At 50.6% G+C, this 20,775-nt stretch overlaps 1 protein-coding gene across 20 annotated transcripts in view; it reads left to right on the top strand.

Moving 5' to 3' along the window:
- The window catches only part of MICAL3 (microtubule associated monooxygenase, calponin and LIM domain containing 3), a 150,745-nt gene that overhangs the window by 42,109 nt on the left and 87,861 nt on the right, over positions 1-20,775 (top strand). The gene's annotated exons all lie outside the window — the stretch shown is intronic.

The following is a 20,775-nucleotide window of genomic DNA, read 5'->3' as shown; positions in this document are numbered from 1 at the left end:
ACCTCCACCCCTGAGTCTGGGCCACCTCCTGCCCTGTTGGAGAGATGTTGCCTCCTTAGGTGGCACAAAGTGTGAGGAGGAAACTCTAGCAGTTGGTGAACGAGCTAAGAATGTAGACCTTTTTTTTATCAAGCCCTGCATTGATCTGTTCTGGACCTGTTCAGCATTGATAAGGGAGCAGATTCTTTGGGTGTGAGACCATGTGCCCATCCACTTAGCGAAGGGTCATGGGGCCTAGAGTGTCAGAAATGAAGTGGGGGGCAGGATGAGAGGCTGGATCGTGAAGGTGGATACCCCCGACCCAGGTCAGATCTGGAGCATGGGAGAAAACCCGCTTCCCTGGGGCAGACATGGCTGCACAGTGTGAATGACCCAGGGATTACTCCTGCCATCAGTGGGACCCGACAGGAAGAAGGTTTATGTGTTTGTTCTTCTGTTAGTTAGTTCTTCATTTATCTTTTTACCTCCTCAGGCAAAAACTCTTTGGGCTATCCTCTCTTATTCTCATCCCTCACACTTTATCCATTAGCATATTCTGTCAACTCCGCTTGTGTATTTTGATCCTGAATCTACCCACAGTCTGCAGTGATAGTTCTTTAGCCAAGTTACGGTCATGCATTTCCTAGGTTTTTGCAGTTAACCTCCTTTCCCTCCTCCAAACTGCTTTCCCTGCTTCCTCTCTTGTACCCCTAGGTGGATGTCACAGCCAGAGTGGTCCTCCCAGTGGCCTTCAAGGTCTCACACAGTCTCTTGTCTCCAGTCTTGCCCACTGTTTCTTTGCAGGTCATCCCAGACCAGTCTGGGTGACAGCAGCAGCTGCCGCAGCCAGCATGTCCTGTGCTGCACTGCGTTTTCCTCCATGACACGTGCTTCTCTCTGATACATGGGGTTTGCCTGCATGCTGTCTCCCCCAGGATGAAAGCTACTTGAGGACAGGAGTGTCTCTCTTGTTCACTCTGGTCCCAGTGCCACACACACGGGTCGCGAACAGCAAATACGGGTTGGCTTCATTCATGTCCATTTGTTCTGCACCCATCATGTTCAAGGAACTAGGCTCTGGGGCCCATAGTGTGTGCACACGGGTTCAATCCCAGGGTCTGGAAGATCCCCTCAAGGAGGAAATGGCAACCCACTCCAGTATTTTTGCCTGGGAAATCCCACGGACAGGAGCCTTGGCAGTCTGCAGTCCATGGGTTTGCAAAGAGTCGAACACGATGAGCACCCACTCATGCACAACAAATAGTAAATGCCCTTTTGCATACAAAGTACTCTTCTAGGTATTGGAACAGTAGTGGGTCTTGAAGGCAGGGAAGGTGTCCTGAGTTTTTTCATCTTCATGTCAAATGACTCTATTTCCTGTAACCTTTCCTTATAAGGTCTGTCTTACATAAAGTTCATCTGTTTTTTTTTTCTTTCTGTACCCTTTCCAGTTTTTTTTTCCTCCTTTAATTGTTTGTTTTTCTGCCCTAGAAGGATTCTGTCCCTACTTGGGGGAATTTATTTCCTTAACCTACTTAATATTTGACATGAAAAAATCCTCCTTCTCTCTCCTCCCCTCTGCAAAGGGTAGGCAGTCATTGTAAATCATGCGTGGTGCAAAACAGGCCCCAGGGCCACCCACTACCGCCTGAGCCCCATTCTCTGGCCTTTTCTGGCCCTGCTGATTGCAGTGTGCCCGTAGTATGGTCCTTTCCACTGTTGGACAGTTCGACTTGACCTTGGCTTTGGGGCAAAGAAGTGCGTCTGCTCCTGCTTTAACAGGAGAAGAGGGTGAGGTTGGGCCAGCAGGGGCGACACCTTTGTGGGGAGGACAGTTCCATTTCCTTCTTCCATAACTGCCTCCAGCCCTGTTGTTCCTGTTAAATGTTTGCATTTTGGGGGACAGAGCAGCACATGAATTGAGCACCACCCCTAGGAAGGCTGTGTGCTAGTTGGTGAGGTAATGAAAGGGTTCGAGGTTTGCTGACTCTGTGATGGTGAGGCTTTTCTTTAGAAGGTGGTAGGAGATAAGCTGGCCTGAAAGCGTTAGAAGGTGGTGATCATAGGGTTTGCAGTATTTTAATTTCTGAGGAATATCTATAGGTTAATATCACCCGAGAGATCAAATCCATGCCCCCTCACTGGGTCAGTTTATTCTGAGAGTTCAGTTATGGGTGACGTGGAATAATTGGTTTCTTGAGGATGAAGCTTCCTTCCTCTTAACTCCAAGAAAAGCTCTGCTCCTTTTTTAGTAGCCAGGCTTCCACTTAGGAACGTCCACCCGAGGTTGCTCTGTGTAAGCAGACCCCAGCTGGAGTCTGTCCTGTCTCCATGCAAGACTGTGCACCATTCTGTCTCCTTCACAACTTCACTTAGTAAAGAAAGGCCAGTGTAGAATAGGGCCTGAATGTAAAAGAAGGTATTCTCCATTATGTAGAGAGGCTTGGAGGTAGGAGGCTCAGCCAGTAGCCATTTCCATGGTCATCAGGACGTTGGCTCCTTCTGTCTGAAAAGAGAAGATTTCAGGTCCTTTTAGCGGCAGCATGTGGTCCACTCCGTGGATTGCCAGGTGAGAATGTAACGGACCTAACTGCACTACCCTGGCATGTGATCACCTTCCTTTAGGTTACCATGTCTGGTCAGACATGACCGCCAGAGCTCCAGACATCATCTTTCTGTTTCTAGGAAAAACACAAAAGGGAGGAAATGGAAAGAAAGACAAAAAGATGCTCTTCTTTGAGACGGAGAAGCTCCAGGTGAGAAGCTCCCCAAAAGCAGTCTTTCTGGAAGGCTCCCACACTTCTGCCCACATCTTGTTGGCCAGCACATGGAACACATTGTCACAGCCAGCTTCGAGGAGGGCTGGGAAGAGGGGTTTTGTAATGTTGCTGGCCCTGGTGGAGATGGGGGTCTGTTGCTCAGCAGGAAGTCCTGCTGCGGTGGGTGCCTGTGTCCGAGCTCTTTGCTGGAGCAGGTGTGTCTGACTAGTGCGCTCTGCTCCCTGCGGGTCCACCCCCTCCTGCCCTGCCTCTCACGTGCGTAGAGATGGTCACCGATTCTTTCTCTGGGTACTGACTGCCTGTCCTTGCGTCTTTCCTTCCAGTTGAATGATAATCCAGGTGCAGGAGTCAGTTGGCAGCGCAGTGGATGGGGGGGTGTGTTGTTTCTGGAGGTGACGTCTTAGTTGTCAGCAGGGGCAGGGCAGGCCTGAGCACACCTGGGGGGCTGCTCTTCTCACATCTTGTGCTCTCCTCCCCTCCCTGAGCCCTGTTTGTTCAGAAGTTGTGATCCTGATGTGTGCCCCCCCGGCTTTTCTGCTTCGCTCACTGCTATAGGACCTTGGACGATAGGGTGTGGTATGGGGATCTCGGACGAGAGAGTGCGATGTCTGTCAGGACCTCGGACAAGAGGGTGCGATGTTGGGACCTTGGATGAGTGGGTGCGATTTTAGGACCTCAGATGAGAGGGTGCAGTGTCGCTAGGGTGAGAAGCTGATGTGTGTCCCTCTGCAGCTGTGTCTCCTGGGAGGTCAACAGTGCAGAGGACACACATAGGAGTTGGTTTCCTGCTCATTCCTTCCCCTTTTGCATGTACACATTCACAAACACCGCCCAATGGTCCAGAATTTTGGCTTAGGACTATAAGTCTGAAATTCCTAGATTCTCTGCCCGTATGTCCTTAGGAAACCTGGATCCTCTGCTCCGCTCAGTGAGTTAAATGGGGATCTCTCAGATCTTTTCCAGTTTGAATCCTCAGCAACTCTGAGATGCCAACTGGGGGCTCTTCAGGCAGGAGATGTTTCTCCCTCCCACCCCTGCTGAAGTTGTCCAGCAAATTGTCCTGACGCCTTGAGCTGTGGAGCACGTTTGCCTGGAGCTGTCGGGAGAATTGTGCGGCTCAGCTTAGGAAATGGTGATCTTAGCAGCTTGATAAAGTGCTGATTTGTGAAAACCCAGTTAGCACGTTGGGCTGCTGATGGGGGATCCGTGTGGGAGTGAGTGGGAGGCTGTCCTGGCTCTTAGTTGCAGCGGGGTCTCAGCTGGGAGCCTTTTCAGACGACGTCTGTCTCTCGTGCTGCGCTGGCTTCTCCCAGGGGTGGGAGTGGGGGTGGGGGGTGCCTGCTGTTTGGCCGTGCTCATGTCCACCTGCGCCAGACAGAAGGCGCTCCCTGTGGAGAAGGGATGGGTGGGCACTGGTCTCATGGGAACAGGAGGGGAGAGGCTGTTGGGGACGGGGCAGACACACTGTGATTCGGGTTAGGCTGGAGCAGGCCCCAGGCCAGTGCTCTGATACTCTGCCTCTCTTTTCTCCCTCCGACCAGGGGGTTTGAGGAGTGGGATGGGAGAGAGGAGATGATTATATTAATTGCTGAGCTACCATTTACCGAGAGCTTCCTGTGTGTTAGGCATTCTGAGTGGCTAAACACATTGTCATTTAATCCTTAACAAAAATCCTGTGATGGGGGTTTTGAATTTCTGAGAGGTTGAAACTTAAGTAACAGAACCAGGCAGGATTGGAATCTAACTCTGTTTGACTCACAGTCTGTGCCCTTAATCATGTCACATAGATGCCACTTCATCTTCCTGTTGTTCACTCCACAAGTGTCTGAATGCCTCTAGGTTCCAAGCATGGTTCTAGGTGCTGCAAGCCAAACAGATAAAACTCCTTCCCCTTGTGGAGCTTGTGTTACAGCAGAAGGTGAGTTCCCACCTCCTTTCACAGTCAGTTTCCTGACACATTTTGTCTAAACACCGTACTTCTTTCGCACAGTGTTCTTTAAATGACTCTTCTTTATCTCAACACTGAAACTAGGAGTTTCTTCTTTGTTGGATATTGGAATATTGATCCCTACCGCCCCCTGCTCCTGCATCATACTAATTATGGGGATGGCTAAGATATAGTGCCTCATGGGAGGCCCGGGGGCTCCTCGGGAAGTCACCCACCCCTGTGGTCTGGCCTGTCATGTGCCTTCTTTCCCGGGGAGGGGTATTCTTGGCTTGAGTAGAGTTGCTTTGTGTCCACTCCTTCTCTGCTTGTTCTTGAGGGTTGGTTTCAGAGAGGTTCTTGTGTTCAGTTTATTTTAGCTAGTCAGGTTCCTGTTTTTTTCTGCTGGAGTCTGGGTCAGGCCTTGTGGATTTACAAGAAATTTAACTGGGTGTTTTTGTCTGCCTTCAGACCTGATTCCCAGGAAAGAGCAGGGAACACGTCGGAAGACTGCTTTCCACTGAGAAGGGTGCACTCACGACGTCTCTTAAATGCAAGTGTTTGAATTTGACGTTTCCATCAATTTCCTGATGTGAGACTGGAAGGCAGAGTCCCCACCAGCACTGTTGTCTTCTGCAGCCTTTATTGAGTGTTTGCTGTGTGTCTGGCACTATAACAGGCACTTTATGTACGTCCCAGCCTCCTCTGAGGCCTGGAAAGCAAACGGGTTAAGAAGCTCCTCCAGGGTCACATGGATGGGATGGGACAGAGTTGGGTTGAACTGAGGTGTCTTGGTCTTGTGCAAGCCCGCAGGGCAGTGCCTTTTGCTCTTTGGGGGCTCTGCCAGGACCCTGAGTGTGCACCTGCCTCTCAGGATGTGCCAGCTTGTGTGCAGGCTCCTCTCCTTTACAGCAAATCCTGAAAGCTCAGGGGTTTTTGGTAGACTGACTGACGGGTGGTTTGATTTTTTTCCTCTTTCTATTTCCACTCCTCCCTCCATTTCCCCCACATGGGCCCAGGGTGGATTAGTTCTGCCTTCTCCATTCTAGAGCTGGGCAGATTTTAAAGGCTGGAGAGTGGAGAGTGATGGGGGATTGGAGGAGCTGCCCACTTGCTCCAGAGCTTTCTCGTCTAGACACTGGGGCTCAGTGATGCTTTAAGGAAATGCGGACGCACGATTGTCTGAAGGGTCTGCAGGGGGGAGTTGCTGGCCTAAGCTTCCACCCGCTCTGGATGTGGGGACTGGCTGTCTCCAGGAGATCTAATCACCAAGCTTGTCTGGGCCTGTCTTTACAGAAAAGGAAGCTGCCTCCTGCGTGCACGGCTGGGGTGCCCACGGAGCCGTCGGGTCAGCTCCGCAGTGCTCGCCACTGAGGCTGTCGGGTGGCCACGCCAGTGCCGTCCCAGGGCTTGACTCTGCAGGGCACCTTTAGGAAGGGCCAGAACATTGAACCTCTAGCGGCGAATTAGTAGATGGCTTTCTTATTCTGCCATAATGAAAGATGTTTGACTTCATGACAACCTTGAGCCGTGGCTTTCATTCCTCCAAAGTCATGTATTTAGTGTTTGACCTTGAGCAAGTAAGTCTGTGGTTTCTTTTTTGTGCTTTGAGTTTTTGCTTTGGTGAAAAGGATATTAAATACCAGATAGGGACAGTGGGGTGCTGACAAGGAAAGAGGAGTGTCATAAAGGGCCTCTGATTTCTTAGATGCTCTAAGAGGAAGAATTGTGTTCTTATAGTATTTCACAGTTTACGAAGCATTTCCCAGACATTGCTGAAATTGGTAAGCACTGCAGGGTGGGTAGGGCTCGGGTTGTGGCTTCCACTTTGAAATTGTCCAGGAGGGTTGAGAGTGGCTGTGTTACTTATAAAACGAGCCCTGTGTCACAGCCCTGTTCCCGAAGGGGAGCACAGCTCCCGCCATGCCGCCCTGCCTCTCCAGAGTGTGCACGCTGTCAGGACGCCTGGTGACCTCTCCTGCATCTGGGCACTCACGTCTGTATGCTGAGGAGCTTACTGGGCATGCAGAGCCACTCGGTCCAAGACAGCAGAGGAAGTGACCCAGCCGGGAAGTGGGGCCACGTCAGCAGATGGCACAGCTGGAGCCCACTATCTTGGCTCTTCTGGGAAACCCTTCTCTTAGGAGGCTTACATAGGGTGGAGCTGACAGTGGGATTTCCTTTCCTGTTCATTATGGGATGAAAGTGTTTAAAAATGTCTCATGAACATTCTTTGGCTAGTGGCTGGGTGTGTGCCCAAGTTCATGGCCGTAAACCTTGGTCACCGAGTAGCCGAATGGCTGGGCCCGCCTTCTGTAGATGTGATCACATGTGTTGCCCTTTACTGGACCAGCAGACTGAAGTCACTCCCTGCCTCGAACTTACTCTCAGGCCACTCAGGGCTCTTCCAGAGAGTTGTCTCATAATTCCTGCCACCTCAGTGGTCAGGCAGTTTAGGAATAGTTTTATCTTTTTTACACAGACAGCTGTCCTCTGAATGACCTGTGTTTCACGATTCTCCTTTGCCTGAATTTTGCCACATTTAAAATATTTTCTCTCATCCCAACACTGTATCCCTAACTTCTCCAATTCTGCTCATTCCTGTGAATTTAAAGGCTGTTTCTGATTCACCTCTTTACCTTTCCAGAGCACTCCAGCCCAACTTGACCTTCAGAATCCTTTGGCCCCTTGCTGATCGGGAGCTTGTTCAGAGCTGTGGTGTCTGAACCTGCATTGATGGTTCCTGGGTGATGGGCGTGTGCAGAGGAGCGCCTGCTTGCGGGCCACCTGTCGTGTTTGTCACCTTGTGTTAATAGTAACTGTCTTGCTCTTTATTCCTCCCCTTTACAAATTTACCTTGTTTTCTCTTTGATCTCTTGGCAGTATCTGACGCGATCGTGGCGCAGAGCAGGTACTACTCAGTATCTGTGGATGGGCTGGTTAGTTGCCCATCATTTAAGAGATTTGTCAGCATGTAGGAAATTGTATGAGAGGAGTCACCTGCATGCTCATAAAAATTTGCTGCTTCAAGAGCAAGAGGATTAAGAGGGGACACAGTAAATTTTCAGGCATCACGTGAGATGACATTTGTGGAAGGGGCACAGGCACTGGAACCATCCAGCCCTCTGGAGACGATCTCCCAGCCCCTCACCTGTGTGACCTTGGTAATCCTCTCAAACCCTAGTTTAATGGTCTGATCTCTAAAGTGAGGGTGGCGTCACACTTTTAGTGCTATTCTAAAGATAAAAAGAGATAATGTGTAGGTGAAGCATACCCCAGCGTCTGGCACATATGCTCAGTATGTGGCAGCCAGAAGGTCCAGAGTAAATCGTTCATGGGCTTGATAGTCGCTGTAAGTTTTGAAGCTGTTTGCTGACCTCTGAGTGGTCCCCTATTTTACAAAAGGACTGGAATGGAGACAGCTCTCCAAGGATCATGTTCCATCTGCCCCCTTGTCCTGTGGTTTCCAGGACGTGCCCTAAGCTCTGGGGACAAGGTCCCTATCTTATGTATTCAGTGTCCCCCAAAACACCACTTTCAGGGAGGTGCCTGGCTGAGGTGTGAAGTTTGCGGGGAGCAGCTGCCTTGGAGCACCATGCTCCTGCAGTCCCCACCACCCCAGGGTTTACACTGCTGCAGACAGATGGGTAGAACTCCTGAACAACGCAGCCTGACCCAAAGAGCTGCCCTGGGAACTCTCAGAAACGCAGTTAGACAGTCAGCACAGTTGTGACTCACAGTGGACCGTCCTTCCCCAAGCTCTTGTACTTCCTCTGGTGAGGGAGGGGCAGGGGGACTTGCCAGGTTACAGAAGATTTCTAATTCTAGGGCAGGTGGTGGGAGGGGAGAGGGGTGGCACAGGCTCAGCTTTGGGACCTGCTGTGATACGATGCATATGGTACTCAGTTGGAGCAAAGGCTAGAGAACCTGGAGACCCAGGTCTGTCTGCTGGTGAATGCAGGCTGTCTGCCCCTCACAAGGCAGAATGTAAGTACATGTGTGGGTGAATTCACAGATGTCAGTCTCTCTGAAGATGAAAATCACTACGTTTATCAGCTAGACTATCATTTCTAGACTTCTTTAAAAAAAGTGATCTCATTTCTTCTTCCTCCATTTTTAAATTGAAGTATAGTTAATTTACAGCGTTGTGTTAGTTACAGGTGCTCAGCGAAGTGACTCAGCCAAACACACACATACACACATTTTTTTCAGATTCTTTTCCTCATTTTCTTTACTCTTGATTTAAAATAAAATAGAGGATTTACCTTGTCTTATGCATTGGATCTATTTCACCTGCTTCGTTTGAACCTTGTTCCGAGTCAAGTTTAACTTTTGAGGGGATTGAGACTTCTTCCTATACTTGTAATTTATAATGACAAGTCACTGGAAAACCAGAATTAGCAGAATTCACTTTTCAGTTGAGGTTGACAGTTCTGTAACAGTTACAGGGATGAAATACCATGAGGTCTCATGAAAAGAGGCATGTCCTGGAGTTTAGAGGGAGGCAGGTGTCCGCCTCTTTCCTCTGTGCTCCCCACGTGGGGAAGCGAGAAGGCTGACTGTCTCAGGGGAGCTGTGGTCATACCATTGGGCATGCGTGGTCTCTGCAGGGTGAGGAGCTGTCTTGTCTGGTTCAGCCCGCCAAGAGGGCTTGTGGGCGGCAAGATGACTGTGCCTGAGAGAGAAGGCAAGTGTCCAGGCCCGCTGCGTGGCACGGAGCAGTGCTCCAGTCCTAGATGGACGAGGACAACCTTTGTTATAGTGTCTCTTCTCAAGTCACTTTTTTTTTGTTGAGACAAGATTATTTTGGATTATTCAGCTGGTTCCAATGTAATCACAAGGGTCCTTATAAAAAAGCAGAAAGGTCAGTCAAAAGATATGACGATGCAAATGAATCTGTCTATGAAACAGAAATAGAATCAGGGACATAGAGAATAGACTGATGGCTGCCAAGGGGGAAGAGGGTGGGAGAGGTTTGGGTTGAGAATTTGGGATTAGCAGATGCAAACTGGTATATGTAGAATGAATAAAACAGTAAAGTCCTACTGTACAGCATGGGGAACTATATTCAATATCTAGTGATAAACTATAATGGAAAATAATATGAAAAGGAATGTATATTATGTTGTATAGATGAATAGTCACTTTGCTGTACAGTACTAATTAACACAACACTATAGTAATTCAACTATTTTTGTTTAGTTGCTAAGTCATGTCTGACTCTTTGTGACCCCATGGACTGTAGCCTGCCAGGCTTCTCCGTCCCAGGCAAGAACACTGGAGTAGGTTGCCACCCACTTTTCTTTGTGATTTAAAAAACGTTTTCCCTCCTGCTCCTCCGCCAGGCTCCTCCGTCCACCTCTTTACTGTCTGATGTGTGTGGGGGCAGCTCCAGGGCTCCCACCCCCCTTCCTGCTTGGTGTGAGTGTCCTTTGCCCTGGCAGAGCTGTTTGCGGGAGGGCAGAGGGAGGGGCACTCCCTTGGGAAGAGGGCAGGAAGGACCAGAGGTTAAAAATAGGCGGCTTCTAAGAACCAGTTTACTGCTGCCTCAGCTCAGATGTGGTCCTCCTGTGATAACCAGGCTCGAAGTGGCTTTTGGAACAAAGGAGAGAAAGTAAATCAACCCTCATAAAAAGGAAGAAAGAAACAGACATCACCACAAAATGTAGGCTTTTACTCTGTGTCCCAGATGAGAGGAACGCTCCCAAATTGCCCCGGGGGTTTTAGACCATTGTCCCCTGATTATTCTGGGTGTGTGCATGTGAAGGTATATGCGTATGTCCACGTGTGTGACGCTCAGATGGTTCCTTGTGTCAGTTGCTGAGATGTTCTGGGACTCTGGGTAGGTGTTCCACAGAAGCTCTTCCCAAGAGATTCTTGACACGTGTGTCCCATTTACAAGGAGCTATCCTGAGCCTAAGTGGAAGGAGCTCCCTTGGTCTTGTTTGTGCAGTAAATACACACTCACATGGGAGGCGTACCAGCTGCAGAGCCAGGGTCAAAGCCAGTGGTGCCAGCTCTTATAATTTGATAGACAAGCTGCCTCATTCCCCTTTTTGTTCAAAGTAAGAGCTTCCCCCCACCAAACTACAGAAAACCGAGTCTTCCCTGCCTACAGGTGCTAGAGCAGATGGAAGTGGTGCTGCTGTGGTGAGAGCCAGTGAGGGTCCCACTTCCTGTCCACACTCCCAGGGTGGCCAGAGGGGCCTCCAAGGCAAAGACCTGCAGCCTGAGATGCCACCCACCCCAGGTCCTCTACACCCATGGCTGCTTCTTCCTCCTCACTGGTAGCACCTTGTCTTTGTTGGGGAGGATTTTCTGTCCTGTCAGACTAGATCCTGACAACTTCATAAGGGTATTGCTGTGTATCCCTTTGACCTGAGAAAGTAGCCATGCTCTCTCCAAAGTTGCCCCTGGCCCTGACCTTGCCCTGGCATGGCTTGTGGCCAAACCTTCCCCTGTCCCGAGGGGCAGTGAGAAACTTGCCAGGTGCTTGGCTTTTATGACTCACGTCATCCTTTTATCTCAGTCAGCCAGTTAAGTGTGGCCTCTTTCTCCTGTCTCTGTGGTCTCTGATGTGGTGGGCGGGGCTGGAACGGTATTCTTGGTTGGGTGGGGGAGCACGTGGTGGGCTTGTTGGGAGGGGACCACTGCTCTCTGAGCCCCTCTTCCCACTGAGCAGAGGGGTCCGGATTACCCTTGACGTCCAAGCCTCAAGGAGCAGCTTGTCGGGTAGAAGGGAGCAGTTTCCTCTGCTGGTCTTGCTTTGCTTTCTTGGGGAACTGTGGGGTATAAATGACGGAGGACAGGTGGCTATCCTGCTCGGGGGTTCCTGTGTGCAGCAGGGTGCACCTCTGGTTGGGCTGGGGCCAGGGAGTCCTCTGAATGTCCATTTTGTGTCCCTCAGTGGGTGAGAGACAGGGAAACACAGCATGGTTCTCAGACCTGGACTGTCAGCTCCACCCCACAGCTCCTGGGTGTCATCACCAGGGAAGCCGCTCAGGGAGAGGAGAGGGCAGGGACCCGAGGGAGGAGGGCAGGGACCCGGGGGGCGGGGCAGGGCATCCTGGGGAGGGGAGCAGGGGAGTTCTGGCCTGACTAATGTCAGAGCATGTACTGATGAAAGTGAAAGTCGCTCAGTTGTGTCCGACCCTTTGTGACCCCTATACGGTCCAGGGAATTCTCCAGGCCAGAATACTGGAGCTGGGTAGCCTTTTGCTTCTCCAGGGGATCTTCCCAACCCAGGGATTGAACCCAGGTCTCCCGCATTACAGGCGGATTCTTTACCAGCTAAGCCACAAGGGAAGCCCATGTACTGATGGGCTTACTCTTTAGTCTGAATTTTACATCTAGTCATAGTGTTTAAAAAGAAAGAAGAGTCCCAGTGCTCTGAGACGTTTTGTTTCCTGGCCTCTAATGTGTATGTATCGTTTATATCAATGTGTAGCGGCTCAGAGGGAGCAGTGACACCATCAGCAGAGAATTGTATGAGATCCAGCAGCCTGTGTTTTCCCCTGACGTGTGCGGCCGCACCCTGTTTTTATTGAAAAATGCGTCTTGGAACACCTGCCTCGTGCCTTCTCACGTAGCGGTACGTGTATGGGTGCAGTGTCCGCCTCTGGAAACCCAGTCGCTTCGGCCTTTAATCTGGGGTGAGGGCTTGTCTGCTGCTGCCTGGCTGTACCCAGCACACCCCTGGTGGGTGCCCAGGAGAGCTGTTGGCACAGACCATTGCTGGGCAGACTTGCACGGAATGTGGCCCTGGTGCCACCCGCAAAGCAGAGGCTGGGTCGGCCGCTCTCCTTGCCTCGATGTGATTGTTTGGGACTTAATGTAATAATTTGCTCAAACAGGCGGAGAGAGCACATTCGCTGTAGACAGTGTTTGCTCTGTGAGTTTGCTCCTTATCCCCACTCTCAGAGCCCCATGTCCTCTGCCACCCCCGTCTCCTCGCATATTCTAACCTTGGCTAAACGGCTTCGTTCATAAGCTGGACAGTATTTTCTGGGACGGAAATGGACTGAAAATAACTAAGTATCACAGGTTATTTTGACCTGTGCCATGATGCACAGGTCAAAACTGTCTAGTCTCTGGTTAGAGATTTAATTAACATCTGGATAACCAAAGTATTTTCTTTTTTATTCCACATTCCCTTCACTACTTTGGAACCCTATTTGACAACAAGCACACGGGCGCGCACTCAGGTTAAAAGGAAAAAAAAAAAAAGCAAGCACTTTCCTAACCCTCTGGCTGTGTTCCTAGCAGGGGCCCTGGGAAGATTCCATCCAGTGCCTCACAGACAAAGGCGTCCACTGTCATTCCTGGCCCAGGTACAGGGTCCTGTATGGGCTGTGCTAGTACCCAGGGAAGTGGGGGGTTCTTTGTTTTTTCCCTAAAAAAGTTTTTCCCCTTCTCACTTTCTGTGTAATGAACACAGGGTGAAAGAAAGCCCTCCCTCACACCTGCACCACCTTCTGCAGTTTGACAGTCGCAGTGGTTGTTTCCATAGAGAGAAACTGACCTTCTTGCCATGGATGGGTGGCTGATGATGTCATGGCACAGAGCTCAGACTGACTGTTCTCGCTGTGGTACAGGCCCCCAGAAGGCAGACTGCAGAACTCTGGCTCTTCTATCACCTCTAGTTCATGCTCTCAGAGGGAAGAGAAAGAGGTCGAGGCAGAGCTGAGGCTGCAGACAGCTCTGATTTACTCTGAAGGCTCAGCCCAGGCCCGGAGTAGGGAGCCTCCTTGTGCCTGGAAAGAGCCTTTGTTTTTCGTGAGCGCACAAGAGTACTTTCTGCACTGAAGGGGTTTTGTTCTTTCTGCCTTAATCTTCTCTGATAAAAGAAGAATAGAGGCATTTTCAAGGAACCTATTCTAGTGGCCCAAGAAAGCGTAGGAAGAGGAGTTAATTTCAGGAGAATACACAAGAATTGGAAAAATTTCACTAGGTTCCTCATAGAGCTTGGGGACTCTTGCTGTCAGCATGCTTTCATCATTGGGTAAAGTGTAGCTAGAGCGCCAGCTCTGACGTGTGCATTAAGGGGATGGTGCAGCCCCAGAGTTTCGCCTCTGGTTTAAAGAGCCCAGGGAGCAAAAGTTACTTGTGACTTTACTCTTAGGGGCCTGATGAGGTTGGCCTTCCCCTTGGACCTTCTGGCCCGCTGTGGTGCAGGCGGGCCACTGGGCTTCGAGCAGAGTGGGCCCGGCTGGTCAGGACTGCCTTGGTGAACACTGGGCTGGGCTCGCCTCGTACTGGCCGAGACAGAGGATTGCTGGAACTACAGTACACTCGCCACGTCCAGCTGCTCCAGGTGTCTGGGTGCAGAGGCCAGGCTCCCTCAGGGCTCTCTGCAGCCGACTGCTCCAGTGAACGGAGCCCCTGAGTGAAGCTCTCCTTTTCGTCAGGGGTCCATTGCTGCCTGTCTCTGAGCATCGGAAAGCCTGTCTTAGAGATTTTCATATGATCATAGCCGAAGAACCCAGAAAGTTACTTCAGGACACGTTTTTTTTCCAACCCATTTTTCTCCCTTCAGACTCACGGTCAGACATGAATTAGCACTGACCTTAATGACCGTTTTCACAAAGCTTGACCGGAAAGGGCTCCCCACTCTGATAAGAGGGACAGGACTGGACTGGAGTCTCTGCCAAGCCACAGAACAGGACTGCTGGTTGGGATGACCGGACTCGTCGGGCCACATGGAGGAGTGTTAGTCTTTCAGGAAATTGCAGCACGTACCCCTGGGTCTGCCTCACGGGGCTCAGACCATCAGTGTGTGCAGTGGGGTCAGTGGCTCCTTCATTTCTAAGTGTGGAAATGACTGTCCGATGCCACCTTTCAGAGTTGCAGAGACAGGTGGCTGGGTTTGTTCTTTAGTTTTTGCTTGGTTCTTCACAAGGTACACAGAGTGAGTCAGAGCCCTTCCCCTGGCTGAGCCCACTGCCTACGATCCAGACAGCACTCATGGGCCTCGGGTGGCAGGGATGCATGGCTGTCCTTCTCTCCGCTAGCCCTTCTGTGAGCCCCACTTCTCTGTGGATGCTGCTTCTCACCAGGTGTGTGGGTTTCAGCTGGTGCAGCCCTCCCCTTCACCAGGAGCTCACACTGCCGTACGTGGTGGCCAGGGCTAGGGAAGGAGGTAGCCGCCATTAAGAGTCACGGGCTCCAGTGCCTGTGTGGATGTGTCTTTGTCCTGTGTTACTGGTTGCCCATCCATAGCCAGGGCACTGGTGGGGAGAACAGTCCACTTACTTTACAAGTGAGAAGTGGCCCCACCTTCTGCTCAGCTTCGACTCAGGTCTTTCAGACTCTGGTCATCAGAGCATTGTCTTAGACCAAGGAACTCAAACCTCTTGATGCCCAGATCTTCTGTGCAAAATTGTATTTGGCACCAGAGTTTAGCACAGTTATCTGCTAGGTTTAATGCTGGCAAAGGCAGCGTTATAAAGGAGCCCTGCTCCGCCCCAGGTCTATTCCTCAGAAGTGCGCGGAGCTGCTGGTGTAGAGCTGAGCCTGTTGATCTTGGTGGTGTGTTAGTGATAAGTCAGATACGGAGCATCCAAGGCTCAGAATGCTGGCTTTTCCCATTGGGTGTCTGGTCTCCTGTGGACACATTAGAGTCCTTTGGGAAAAGGTGGGGGTAATTTGGGCTTTAGAGTGAGGCACTCCTGTGTTTAGATGTTGTCATTTTCAGCTTCCTAGCTGGCAAGCTCCTTACTGTCTGAGGCTGAGTTTTCTTATGTACACAGTGAGATCATAAGAGTTCTTCATGGGACTGTGTGAGGACCAAGTGTAAAGCTCGTTGTGATGTGTCAGCACCGAGGCTTGCACATAGGGAAGTTCAGTGAATGGTAATAGTTATTACAGTCAATAAGAGATGACCAAAAAGTCTCTCGAACCTCTTCCTTCCAAAACAGGGAGTAATTGTAGAGTCTTGCATTTAGTTTGAAATCTAGTTGCTATAACTGTTTACAAGACGGAAAAGAGAATAGTGTTTTTTTTTTTTTTTTTTTTTTTAAGTGGCTTGTTGGGTTCCTTCATGTCTTAACTACTTACAGTGCTGCGAATGAGATCTGGCATGGTCCTTGCCCCTAGGGACTCACAGATCTGGGGATGATCATGTAAACCGGCTCCTGGAGTGTAATTAAACCTGTGGGCACCGTGTAGATGTCCCTGTGGTGCATCTCCCTCTTGACAGTAGTCATCCTTTTTTTATTCCCCTCCCCTGCTTTGGACTGAACTTGTCTTTTTACATTAAGTGTGGGACTGAAGTAGATGTGGGAAAGCTAGACTTTGGCATTTTCCCACTTAAAATAATATCCTTGGCGGATTAATGGGTCCTTGGAAGGACCTGTAGTAGAAGAGTTCCTTACTTAAAAGTGATGGTGAAAGGAAGTGGAAGGGAGGCAATGGGGGGAAATTAATCACGGTGCCGCTGATAGCTCCATATGATAGCTCCGTGTGACTCGGGACAGGTGGTGACATGAGCTCAGACTTGTGTGAGAAAGAAGTAGCGACTTGTGTGGAAATGCCTTGTGAAACATGAAGTGGAGAGAGTCCGGGACGGACATTGTCCACTCTGGAGGAAAGCTGTGTTAAGAACTCCAGAGGGGAGCCTGTGTGTGGGGGGAGAAGGCCCGAGCTTGAGCCGGAGCTGCCCTCTCTTGTCCTGTCGACTCTGCTGTAAGTCACTTGCTCAGAGAAGCTCCCATGAGCAGCCTGTCTCAGGTCCCTTCCTGTTAGTCACCATAACCTGTGCATTTCCTTCCTGGCAGTCATGTTTTCTAATTATCGTTGACCCTTGAACGATGTGGGGGTTAATCTGTGTATAATTTATATTTGGCTCTCCCACCTGTGATTCCTCTGTATCTGCAGGTTCTTACTGTTTTGTTTTGTTTTTCTCTTGCCATGGCATGCAGCAGATGGGGCTTCACAGGTGCACCAGTGGTAAAGAACCTGCCTGCCAGTGCAGGAGATGTAAGAGATGTGGGTTCGATCCCTGAGTGGGGAAGATCCCCTGGAGGAGGGCATGGCAACCCACTCCGGTATTCTGGCCTGGAGAATCCCATGGACAGAGGAGCCTGGCGGGCTACAGTCCATAGGGTTGCAAAGAGTTGGACACGACTGAAGCGACTTAGCATGCACGCATGCAGCGTGTGAGGTCTTAGTTCCCCAACCAGGGCTCAAACCCCCGCCCCCTGGAGTGAACGCACAGTGTCTTAATCTCTGACCTGCTAGGGAAGTCCCAGTATCTGTGGGTTTGACCAACCACAGGCTGTGTAGCTCTGTAGTATTTACTGTTCTCAAACATTGCGTGTAAGTGGACCCATGCAGTTCAGACCTGCACTATGAAGGTGTCAGCTGTATGTGCTTGTTTTCTTACTTGTTTATTGTCTGTATCCTCCAGGAGACAAGGGCAGGTGTGCATTAGTTCAGTTCAGTTCAGTCACTCAGTCGTGTCTGACTCTTTGTGACCCCATGGACTGCAGCACACCAGGCTTCCCTGCCCATCACCAACTCCCAGAGCTTGCTTAAACTCCTGTCCATTGAGTTGGTGATGCCATCCAACCATCTCATCCTCTGTCGTCCCCTTCTCCTCCTACTTTCAATCTTTCCCAGCATCAGGGTCTTTTTCCAGTGAGTCAGCTCTTCCCATTACAGGCCAAAGTGTTGGAGTTTCGGCTTCAGCATCAGTCCTTCCAATGAATATTCAGGACTGATTTCCTTTAGGACTGACTGGTTTGATCTCCTTGCTGTCCAAGGGACTCTCAAGAGTCTTCTCCAACACCACAGTTCAAAAGCATCAGTTCTTCAACGCTCAGCTTTTTTTATGGTCCAACTCTTCACATCCGTACATGACTACTGGAAAAACTGTAGCTTTGACTAAACAGACCTTTGTCAGCAAAGTAATGTCTCTGATTTTTAATATGCTATCTGGGTTGGTCATAACTTTCCTTCCAAGGAGCAAGCGTCTTTTAATTTCATGGCTGCAGTCACCATCTGCAGTGATTTTGGAGCCCCCCAAAATAAAGTCTGTCACTGTTTCCATTGTTTCCCCATCTATTTGCCATGAAATGATAGGACCAGATGCCATGATCTTAGTTTTCTGAATGTTGAGTTTTAAGCCAACTTCTTCACTCTCCTCTTTTGCGTTCATCAAGAGTCTCATCAAGTTCTTCTTCGCTTTCTGCCATAAGGCTGGTGTCATCTGCATATCTGAGGTTATTGATAGTTCTCCTGGCAATCTTGATTCCAGCTTGTGCTTCATCCAGCCTGGCAGGCATGCGTGTTTGTGCGCTAAGTTGCTTCAGTCTTGTCCTACTCTTTGCGACCCTGTGGACTGTAGCCCACCAGGCTCCTCTCTCCATGGGATCCTCTGGACAAGAATACTGGAGTGGGTTGCCATGTCCTCCTCCAGGGGATCTTCCCCACCCAGGGATCAAAGCCGCATCTCTTATGTCTCCTGCATTGGCAGGTGCGTTCTTTACCACGAGAGCCACCTGTGAAGCCCACAGGGACAGCCACCATATTTTTATTCACCTTCATAATTTCAATGCCAAGTGTTGGGCCTGATATTTACCATGCCTTCAATAAACGATTTGCTGAATGGAGTTGGTTGGTTGGTTGGTTTAGTCGCTAAGTTGTGTCTGACTCTTGCAGCCCCATGGACTGTAGCCCACCACGCTCCTCTGTCCATGGGATTTTCCAGGCAAGAATACTAGAGTGGATTGCCATTTCCTTCTCCAGGGGATCTTCCTGACCCAGGAACTGGAACCTGGGTCTCCTGCATTGCAGGCAGATTCTTTACTGACTGAGCTATGAGGGAGTAAAAGCAAAACGTGTGGGTCTTCTGGAAAGCAATGAGTCTGGGGACTGATTCTTGTGTGGTACCCCAGACCTCTGTAGCAGCACCAGCATGTGGTTCTGGACAGGCTGCACTGCCGCCTTGTCTCTGCACCCCCCTGTCCCCATGCCTTCCCGCCCATTTGAGACCCCGGGTGCACAGGGACTGTGGTGAGTCTCCCCTTCCAAAGGGAAGCCCCCTCTGGACCTTGGAACTTGGTGCCAGGGAGTCGGTAGCTGCCAGGCAGGGAGCACATGTCCTGCTGGCATCCAGAAACACACCCCTAGGCTCTGGCCGCAGCCAGCGGGCTGCCCTCGGTCTTGCCCAGCAGTGCTGCTTCAGGTCCTCCCCTGGTGTGAGGGGTGCGGTGCAGATTCCGGTGGCGTGTGCTGCGGGTGGCCCCAGAGCCCTGTACTCTCAGGACATGGGCAAAAATACCCTTGTTTTGTTTGTTTCTTGACTTTTTTTTTTAATGGTGGTATAATGTATGTTCTTAAAGTGCACAAATCTTAAGTATTACAAGTTATGTGTGTGTATACAGACACACACACAGATGTGTATGTATATATACACCTCTGCATGTGTCCATTGCTCAGCTGGGAGCCGAGCAGTATGAAATTTGGGAGACAGGGATTTCTTACAGAAGTCAGACCTTCCCCACCGTGGGAGGTGTTGAGGCAGTGAAGGTCCAGATGAGGGGTTGGAGGTCACAAGGGAGTCACTCTTCAGTCTGCCCGAGGCATCGATGTGGGTGGACAGGTCCTGGAGACACAGAGCACAGAGTTCTGGAGACCTGCTGCCAGTGGGGCTCACCGGGGTCTGGTGCTGGTGGGGGCCGCTGTTGGGCAGCGGCCAAGCCCCACAGGTTCTGAGTGAGGAACCGGCACAGCCTGGGCTCTCCCTTGGCTCCTCTGCTCTTGCTGTGTCAGGGCGTCCAGCCCCTGACCTGGCTGGAGCATCCACGGGAACAAGCCTCACCCGTCTGTTTCTTGCGCGGGGCTGAAGGGGAGGAGTCTAGAAGTCTGTGACCCAGTTAGTCCTTTATGTGGATCCCATTACTTTCCCCCTCTAGCTGTTTGGCCATTTTATTACTCTGTTAACACTTGATTTCAGGGTGAGCAGGAATTTTAGTGAAAGTAAAATCTACAGTATGACTGTTTCTCAGCTGTTCCATTTGAAGGGTCAGTGGGAGAGGTGGCTCTCTGTATTCTCTCACTGCTTATCGTCTCCTGCCTTCTTTTCCGAATTCCTCAGCTGATTGAACAGGAGGGAAACATATTTCCCTGCCTTCATCGCAAATGTCACTCTGTGCATTTGGACTGCAGCGCACGAAGCAGGTGTGGTTCACCACCTGATTATTACTGACTTCCTGTTCAGGAGCCGGACACTTCAGGACAGCAGAGACCTGGTCCACGTTCACTGTTGTGCCCGTTGGTAAAAAAACACATTTGCTGTTAGCCAGGATCATGGCTTCAGTGTGAACAAGCGGGTTGAATTGCCCCACAGGAGGTAGGCAGTGAGCACAAGGAGAGGCTGCCCTTGGTGGGGGAGTCATCCTCATGTGACATTTATTGCATCCTGCTTCGTTCATGCTGTGATGTGAGAAGACTCTGGAGCCTCTGGTCAGATGTCTTTTGAGACAGAAGGCTGCTTAGTTAAGGCCCTTTAACAAGGTCTTTATGTCTGATGTCCAGTCTCTGCCTCAGATGTGTATTTAGTGGAACAGATACATTCCCTTTTCCCTGCCCACAGTGAGTGCTATTTCTGAAGGTGAAATATGCAGTTGGTACCCAAAAGGGGGAACCTCAGAGTGAGATACTCCCAGATGACCTGGTCATGCTTGGCATCGAGTGGTCCTGTCGCAGCTGAGGCATCGAGGTCCCCCAGCTTGCGAGAGGGTTTCCTGGGGGCAGGACCGCCTCAGCCACAGGGGGTGAGAGGGTTGGGCAGTAGATCATGCCTAGTGCCACCCCAAGGAGCACTTGGTACAGCACGTCAAGTCGCAGTGACTCAGCCTGTGAGAACTTGGGCATGGGTCTCAGAAAAGCCAGTGGTGGTCAGGGAACAGCGTTGTCACCTGACGCTTGCCGCTGCTGGACCAGAGCAGGATGCTGAAGGTGGCCGTCCCCCCACCGCTGTGGGGCGCTGCTGGTGTTTAGGACGTGGGTGGATATGGAGCAGAAACTTCAGGCCCTGGGGGGCTCGCTGCCTAATGTTGTTGGTGCTGAACCGAGTGAAGATTAATTAGT

This window comes from Giraffa tippelskirchi, chromosome 4 (assembly GCF_054371585.1).
Source record: "Giraffa tippelskirchi isolate mGirTip1 chromosome 4, T2T-mGirTip1v1.2.pri, whole genome shotgun sequence".
NCBI classification, from domain to species: Eukaryota; Metazoa; Chordata; class Mammalia; order Artiodactyla; family Giraffidae; genus Giraffa; species Giraffa tippelskirchi.
The sequence above is the reverse complement of the archived record's forward strand: the minus strand, read 5'-3'. Positions and strand labels throughout refer to the sequence as shown.